We start from the raw sequence: 9385 nt of genomic DNA, 5'->3' as shown, positions 1-9385 counted from the left end.
AAAACACTGATGGATGTGTTGACTGCTAGCAACATTATTTTCACTGAAACACAAAAATCATGAAGATAAAGAAGAGCATGTGGAAACTTCTAGGCCTCTGGGGCTCTTAACCCAAAACACACTGAGCAGGGCTGGTGCCAGAGCTGACTGAATAATTCCATCTAGAAGAAGTGCCTTTGGACAGGCCATTTTTCCATGCTGTGCCTTTCAAACTTGGAACACATTACCAACCATTATCCATGACCTGCCCACCCTCAGCTCATTCACTAAACATCTAAAATGATAATTAATGAACTATCAAACCTGCCTCCACTGTCTGATATAAAGTCATCTACCACTCTTAAATTGTGTGCGTATATATGTTTGTTGCGTACAATGTAGCATAATTTTTTTTATTTTTTTTTTAATTTATTGATTTATTTTTTTAGGGACCATGCATATTTATGAACATTGTTGGATAAAAAAAATACACCCATGTAAATATGGCAGAATTAGTAAAAATAACTACTTTTTATCTGCAGTCCCTAGGCAGGTGACGGAACAAGACATAAAACAGCCAACACTGATACATCACTCATTCGCTATAAATTAAAAATTAAAAAAACCCCAAAAAAAACCACATAATGATGATGACATAGATATCATCACAACAAACAAATAAACAAAAAAACAAATAGACGTTGGATGATCACAGGGGCATTAGTCTATACATTCATTTCTATACTTACATACAATTTAGCAGCGAAAGTGTATGGGTGATGAAAAGTATGTCATATGTCATTGTTGAATGAGTATAATGGATTGTACAGTAGTGTTGTGGTCTCTGGAGAAGTGGGTGTACTCTCAATTTTTGCTTTTCTTTTTTTTTTTTTTTTTGAAGTAGTTCAGAAAAATGTCCTGTTTAAGAAACAGTGACATGTCAGACTCTATTTAGTTTACCCAAAAATCCGTCAGCAGTATTTGTTCAGTATTATAAAATTATCATGACTTGATCAGGAGCAGTTTGTAGGTTTTACTGGTCACACAAGCACCTGCATGAATGTAAATGTATTCAACATTAGGCAAACATAGGCTAACGTTAGCTGTTCATAACATTCGAGTTTCATAACGCTAGCCTTTCATAACATTAGCCTACTCACATAGTTGAACTATTGGTGACAAAATCTCTTCTCCTCTAAATATACAGTCATATGGCCAGTGGTTTAATGGTGACTCATTCTGAAACCACCTTAAAACTTACCTCAGAATTATGTATTCCATGAAAATAGGTTCTCTCAATATGCACCCCTCACTTGAAAGACGTTTATTCTGCCTTTCTCGTTCACATTTCCAATAATCACGCATCTTTCAATGAGATGTGCAGTGACCTGTCAATCAAATGGGTGCAATCAGGTTCCAGAGGTGGCCCGGCTAGTTAGCAATATTTTACTCGGCATGACCCACCCTGCTCTGCCTCTGATTGGCAGAGCAGTCCTCATGCCTAAAGTGAACTAATCTAATCAGTGAAGGCAGCGAGTACTAGCCAATTAGAGGCAGAGTAGGGCGGGTCGTGGCTTCACCATTAGGGGAAAAAATGGGCAATTTTGCTCACAGATACTAATGAATGGTGCACATCAGGGGGATTTAGAAGTGGATATAAGCAATGCTGACTGAAATCACTGGGATTGTACTGTTTAATGTGAATCATGTTGTTTTATGTAAGGACTCAAAATGGACATTAGTGTTGCCTACAATTTTGTGTATTGGCACATACTGTGTTTGTTAATAGAGGGTATGCACATACGTCACTTCCCCCCTGGGCCACGCCCCTCTAAGTCAGACCGAGTGGCAAAAAACAACCTGCTCAACATGACGGAGTATAGCAGTAAACACAGCGAGACCAGGAAAATGTGAAATATAAAATTAAATTAAGGACAACTGGACTGGACATGGATCCGTACGAGCTACCAAAGAACAAGTGGTCCAGGAACACTGACATGTGGACAGGAATGGAGTATCCTGACATCCAGGGTGTAGGGGATCATCGCTATTTTTACCTGGAACAAATATACATGGTTTCATCACTACTGACAACCAGGGTCCAAAACTAGGGCCCAGAACCAGCTGATCCGAAGTGCATTTACACTTGTACGCCGTGTACTGACCCCAGTGAATATATGTATGATCTACTGGTATTGAGGAGATTTACTGAGTCTACTTCATATCAAGTACTTTGTACAACACAGATACTACTGCTGTGGACCAGCAGGGGACCCCTGGATTCTGGGAAATTAGGAGATTTTTACCACCTATTTTTAAATTACCACATTATTCTGGTAATATTATGGCTTTATTGTCAGAATATGACAACTTTAATCTCATTCGCGAATGACATTTATGTTAAATTATGAGGTTTTTTTATAACTACGAATTTATTCTCATAATATTGTGATTCTTTTTGTATTGGAGTTTACTCTCATAAAATTACAGGTTTTATATCAATATTTTATGACTTTATTGTCATAGTGACAAGTGTTTTTATTTTCTTATGTGGCTCTAATACTTCGTCGTAGCTTTATTGTCTAGTTCCCCTGTATTTGAAAAACTAGGTTAGCCTCAGTTTAAGTGAGTTTACTAAGTCAGACTGAGTGGCAAAAACGAATCGGCTCAACATGGCGGAGCATAGCAGTAACTACAGCGAGACCGGGAAGAATGTGGAATATAACATGAAATTAAAGACAACTGGACTGGACATGGATCCATACAAGCTACCAAACAACAAGTGGTCTATGAACATTGATATGTGGCCGGAAATCACATATCCTGACATTTATATGAACCTGATTTCAACGCTGGGAAAATCCTCAATGCAAAGGCTGAAAGCATACAGAAGCCAAAGAGTTGTTGACATCCTCGTCATCGTTAATTAGAGGATTACAGCTGGTGAGTGCTTTCAATTCAACATACTATTGTTTTTGAGGTTTTATGTGTGTGAAGACAAATTTTCTTGGCGGTGATTGCCAAGGTAAAGGCCCAGCAGTAGTGCTCACAGTTCACTACTGATTTACTGGAGTTGAACCCTTAGTACTGACCCAAGTGAGTGGATGATCTACTGGTACTGTGGAGATTTAAGTAGAGTGAACATCAAATACTTGATCCTACACAGCTACAACAGCTTTGTGCTAGAGTACCCCCTTATGTGGAAAACTAGGTTAGCTTCAGTTTACGCTAGTTCACAAATCATGTAGAGCACAAGGTTCAGAATCACACAACTGAAGACAAAAACATTTCAGTTATGAAATATAGAACTAAATGACTGATGCTAACATTAAGAGCTTTACTAAGAGGGAACGTTAGCCAAAACCATATGTAAGTTAAGGTATGATTTTACACAAGAATACACCATAAATTAACATTACCTGACATGAAATGACAACCACAAATCCAGGTTTTGTTGTCTGGATTCCAGTTATTTGTATAACTGCATTTGTATAATTGCAGCGATCCATCTGCTTCTTCTGTCTTTGGCTTTAGGTCGCCGCTAAAACGATAGCTCCGAGTGCTTTTTAAACCTATTTGTGCAGTCAATGGCACAACAGCTCTTCCCCATTTTTATTAAATATTGTTCTTCAGTTTAGACAGTATTGAAGCCAATGCTGTCACTCATCTCCCTCTTTCTGCCACTCAGTGAACCACGGTGACTTCCGCTAGCGGTGATGTCATGTGCATACCCTCGATATCACAGGTGTCAAACATGTGGCCCAGAGGCCAAAACTGGCCCGCCAAAGGGTCCAATCCGGCCCGTGGGATGAATTTGTGAAATACAAAAATTACACTCAAGATATTAACAGTCAATGGTTTTCCTTTAGGGGCCATAAAAAGCCCTACTTTAGTCTAAAGTGGGTCAGATCAGTCAAATACTACCATAAAAACCTACAAATAATGACAATTCCAAATTTTTCCTCTGTTTTAGTGTTTAAAAAAAAGTGAAATTACATGAAAATGTGTAAATTTACAAACCAGCCTTTCACAAACATATGAAAAACTAGAAATGTCCTAAGAGAAATAAGTGCAATTTTACTAATATTCTGCCAGTTAGTGTAATATTTTGTAAATTTGCGGATCCATTGTGATCTGTAAGTTGTAATGCACATTTACAAATGATAAGCACAGGCAAAATTTAGTTAAAATTGCACTTATTTTTCTTAATAAATGTCAGTTTTTTCATGGTTGTTCATGTTATTCACATTTTTAAAAGGAAAGTTTATAGATGGAAACATTTCCTTAATGTAATTTTACTTTTTTTCACCATAAAACACATTGAAATGTTTGGAGTTGGCATTATTTATATATTATGATGTTAGTAATTAACCCTTTCATGCATAGTGGTCACTACAGTGGACAGCTATTCTACAGCTGTTCTCTTGTATATTCATGGATTTTGTTGTTCTTTTCATTGTTTTTTGTTGTTGTTGTTTTTTTTTTACACATATATTTATTAAAGTTTTAAGACACTACATATCTTTTCTGACATGAACTGGTAACATTATGTAGATCTCTCCTGATCACAAACCCCCAGAATCACAAGCCCTCCCCATAGTTTTCACACAATTTATCAGTAAATACATGTGTCTGTGCATCAAAAATTAAACGTGTGGTGTCCATCCGAGTGGACATTTTTGCAACTTCATGAAAAATAGGTTCATAAGAATTTTGTTTTTTTATTTATTATTTTTTTTAATGTATTTTAAAAATTTTTTCAATTATTTTTATTTTATTTTTTTATTTTATTTATTTTTCAGAAGAAAATTTTCAGTCGCATTGTTTTTTTCATGCCTAAAGAGGAATAAAAACACTCAGGAAAAAATTTTGATCAAGGTTCTCATAATTTGTGCATGAAAGGGTTAACTGGTCCGGCCCACTTCACATCATATTGGGAGGATGTGGCCCCTGAACTAAAATGAGTTTGACACCCCTGCTCTATATTCACTGTCCCTTTGGAAAAAAAAAAAAAAGTCTTAAGCAGCTCTTTTCCTTTTTAAAAATGTCATAAATATTTGTAAGATGTATTAGGATGCATTTGGATATGATATGATGCTGATACACAATACTTAATGGGATAATAATAACGATTCTGTGAAAATACAGAAATCTCCCACCGTCCCTGAATGTATCATTAATGTAAATACCGTGCGCAGGTGTGCTTCAGGTAAACTCTACTGACAGCAACGTGATAGCGAAGGCTGGAAAACGAAAATTTGAAGAGGACTTTTATTTCTGAAAGGGAAGAGTTGCATTTCTTTATAGAAAGAAACTGGAGACGTTTTTTTTTTGCCAACTTTACTGTCTCACTTCAAAGCCTCAAACTTGGAGCCTTTTCACCTCCATCCATCCAACACGGACAAAGTACTTCCCAAATTCTCAGCAATTCGTGAGCAGAAGATGAACTGCTTGAAAAATCATGTGGAAAAGTAGACATATTTCTGTCATTCGAGGCTCAGTTAAATACAGATCTGGAAAAACACAGATATTTCAGCTTTACTTTGGATGAGTGTAATGAAGATGGAGCAGCAGAAGCTTCAGTACCACACAGATGCACCAAAGTTCTGAGGACAGATTCTGTGACCTGAAGTAAAAAAAAAAAAAAAGCTGAAATCACTCTCCTCATCAACCCATTTAGTGCAGAAGCAGACTGTTGAAAGGACCCCTTAGTGACAGATGACTGAACTGTGTGAGGATGACACACTGACATGTGTTTAAAGACAAGGAACAGCAGACTTTTGGAAAACTGGGCCTCCGCACAGACATCCCAATGTAAAACAGGCTGCACTTAAGATAATGTCAGTATTTGGATCAACTTATGTTTTTTTCTGCATTTAAACAAGTGATGTCAAAGCATGATTCAGTTCTTATGGACACTTGTATTAAAGACATGATTCAGTACAAACCAGACCTAAAAACAACTGTGGAAAACAAAGACTCCATAAGGTAAGAAGTTTTATGTGACTTTTATCAAACAACTTGTAATGTAGTTAACCTGTAAGTCTCTGTTGATGTGGAAGAATCCATATGGGTGCTTCAATGAAACTGGGTTTATTTTGGTACCTGGCACTTTATTTACACTTTAGATACACTTAACCCCAAAGGCCTCAATGAAGAATTTGATCTCAGACCATTTTATAGACTCCTCAAAATTTCTCATATGTTCCTAAAATTAATCTTCACATAGACCACTTCATTCCAGTGTATGTATTATATAGCCTCACTCCAACACTGCAGTTTAGATGTCTATTTGGATGTATCTAAACGTTGCCCAATATTAATTTTTTAATTTTTAAAAAAAATTTTTCTTTTGTTTTTGCTCTTGTAAATCTGTTCTTGTATTTTTGTTAATAAGAACTGTGCACACATGCTGTGGTGTTTGTCACCACATTCAGATGGACAGTATAACTACATGGACCTGTAGAAATTTGATTAATATCTGTTTACAAATATGAGTGCAAAGCAGTTTGATCAGTAAAAATTATGTATATTTATAGACATTTGAAACACTTTATGACTTATGATTGATTGTACGTATGATAAAGCTTAATTAGTTATTTTCTGCTCTTCTAAGATGACGTATATTGCATGTCACGTGCTATTTTGGTCGGACACTGCATATAAAACACCTGTGTATTTTGTATTTGTGGATACTTTGAAATGTTTGACACTTGATCATTGACAATTGATCATATGTTTGAAAAGTTTTAATAGACTCTTTTCTATTATGACGTTTAACGCGGGTCACGTGTTGTGATTAGACGCTACATATGAAACATGTCCTCAGTCTGATGAAGGGCCTTGGCCCGAAACGTCACATGGAATAAATGGTTTGGGAGCTCACAGGTTGTGCGGACCTTCCTTTTTTTTTTTACCTGGCACTTTACCAGCTTTTTTAGACCCAATAATAAAAGAAATTTAGACATATTTCCCCCTAGGATGTACCTAATGATGACCTCAGATAAATGCAAAAAAAAAAAATTATACTCTTAATAATGAATTTTTAATAAAATATTGGGGCCAAAATGGGGACAGTAAAGCAGCCTAGGTGTCAGTGCATTTGATCTGGAACACATGGCTGTAAATGGTCTTATATACCGCTATAAATAAAGACACTGTGTTTAACGTGTTGATCCTAGTGGTATTTCTAATCCAGACATGTGGGCTTTTCATGAATCTCAGTCTTATTCCACGTTTCATGTGTAACCCATCATGTCCACTTGTGTTACATGCAGAACCTGCCCAGTTAGTCACAAACAAATCACTAGTGATTTTGCAACAGTTGTCATTTTTGTGAAACACTGCCTTCATAATTAGTTCAATTCCCAAAATGTACCTGTGAGAGACTAAAAAGATATTCAAAAAAATAGTAACACGTGATTTTCGTGTCCTTTTTACCGTGTTACATGTGGATTTTTGTATAAAAAAATAATATAAAAATAATTTAAAAGTGTTTTATGTGAAAAATATTTTATCTCAGTAAATTAAACCCAAAGTGCTTCCAAACTTGCTTCATAACTTTAGTCGACATCTGGTTTGAATTTTTAGCCCCCATGTCCTGTTTTTAGGGACCAGTTTCATAGAAGCACCCATATGTTGTGTAGCTTTAAAAAAAAAAAAAAAAAATTGTTATGATCCTTTACTTAACTAAGCAACATAAGTCATTAAGATTAAAATGAGTGTCCTGATTAAAACAGTCACCCCAGAAGTTACAGAAAATAGAAGTTTCATCCATACATCCACATATAAAACACAGTAAAATTCAGTTCTAAAATCATATATAAAACATCAAACTAAAAACGTACATGTAAAACACCACCAGTAATTTAAAAGGTACTAAAAGTGTACAGCAGTGTTCCTCGAAAGCGCCTCAAAGCATAACCTGATTCAATCAGATTGAAAATATCTACATCCAGATTTATCCTTTTCCCATTCATTTAAAATTACTTTGTATTTAAAGAGACCAAATCCATCATTTTCTACCTCCTGTAGTTTTTTCCAGGCAGTGGGAGAAGAAAACGTCTAATCTTTCTTTCCTAGTTCTATTTTGACTTTTGGAACACATAGAGATAACAGATCCTGAGACTGACTGTAATTATTAAAACAGTGGTTTCCAACCTTTTTTGCCTCGTGACCCCATTTTAACATCACAAATTTCTGGTGACCCCAGACATTCAAAACAGAGACATATTTTTTGCTAAAATTAATTTGTTTTTGATCATGTAATATTTTGCTATACTATGTTGCAAATAAACATTAATTTTAGACAACATTTAGTTTATATAATGTATATTATTATGGACGGAGGCAGAAAAGCCAGGTGTAGATTACTACACAAAGTGAGAATTTGATTTTCCTTGGTCAAGATATGTACAGTCAGTCCAGCTTGGATTTACAAGGCTGACAATTAATACTGAACAAACAAGAAGTCAAACTATGAATTATGAAAGAGCTGCAGCATCTGAAACTGATCACAGTGAACATTTCAAAAATAAACAGTACCACAGTGCTTCAGTTTCAGCTTCACGGTTTGTCATGTCTTTTATGGATTGTGATCGTCTATCTCAACTCACTATATATTTTTTATCAGTAAGTTTTTTTTTTTTTTTTTTTTTCATCAATTACTAGAAATTTCTGACGACCCCATTTGAATTCCAGGCGACCCCAAAGTTGAAAAACACTTCATTAAAGTCATTCCAACAGATGTAGATGGAAGCAGACCTAAAATACATTTCGAAACTAGAAGCACTCAGAGAGCGCAGACCTCCGCCAAGGCTGATCAGTGGCCCCCCCTGTGGGCCCCCCCCCCCACGCCAAGGTTATGTTTTTGCCAGGGTTTGTTTGTTTGTCTGTCTGTTTGTCTGTCCGTTAGTGTGCAGCATAAGTCAAAAAGTTATGGACAGATTTTGATGAAATTTTCAGGGTTTGTTGGAATTGGGCCCCCCCGTGGGCCCCCCCCCACCCTGATCACCACCAAAATTTCATCATTTCTTCCTTATCCCATTTCCAACAAACCCTGAAAATTTCATCAAAATCTGTCCATAACTTTTTGAGTTATGTTGCACACTAACGGACAGACAAACAAACAAACAAACAAACCCTGGCAAAAACATAACCTCCTTGGCGGAGGTAATAAAAAAATACATGTTGAGGTCTGCATGTAAAAAGGGTTTCATTTGGTTCTTTACGCTAAAGTGCTTTGCCACCCCTGATCTAAGCTATCACGATAGACAGGCATTTCTGTGAAGTGAGCATCATATGACTCAGATCCAGTTTGCAGTGTTTGTGTTTTCTTACCTGAACGCTGGTACATAAATGCAAAGGAACAGAAGGCTGTGGATCTGACACACAGGCTGCAGAATGA

General features: G+C 36.2%; 1 long non-coding RNA gene across 1 annotated transcript; it reads left to right on the top strand.

Moving 5' to 3' along the window:
• Window positions 1-636: 636 nt before the first annotated feature.
• LOC115426672 (uncharacterized) lies at window positions 637-7703 on the top strand. Its single transcript, XR_003936385.1, has 3 exons — window positions 637-765; window positions 7070-7075; window positions 7691-7703. It is a non-coding gene; the product is annotated as an uncharacterized LOC115426672 (long non-coding RNA).
• Window positions 7704-9385: the final 1682 nt, after the last annotated feature.

Source organism: Sphaeramia orbicularis, chromosome 10, assembly GCF_902148855.1.
Source record: "Sphaeramia orbicularis chromosome 10, fSphaOr1.1, whole genome shotgun sequence".
Taxonomy (NCBI): domain Eukaryota; kingdom Metazoa; phylum Chordata; class Actinopteri; order Kurtiformes; family Apogonidae; genus Sphaeramia; species Sphaeramia orbicularis.
The sequence above is the reverse complement of the archived record's forward strand: the minus strand, read 5'-3'. Positions and strand labels throughout refer to the sequence as shown.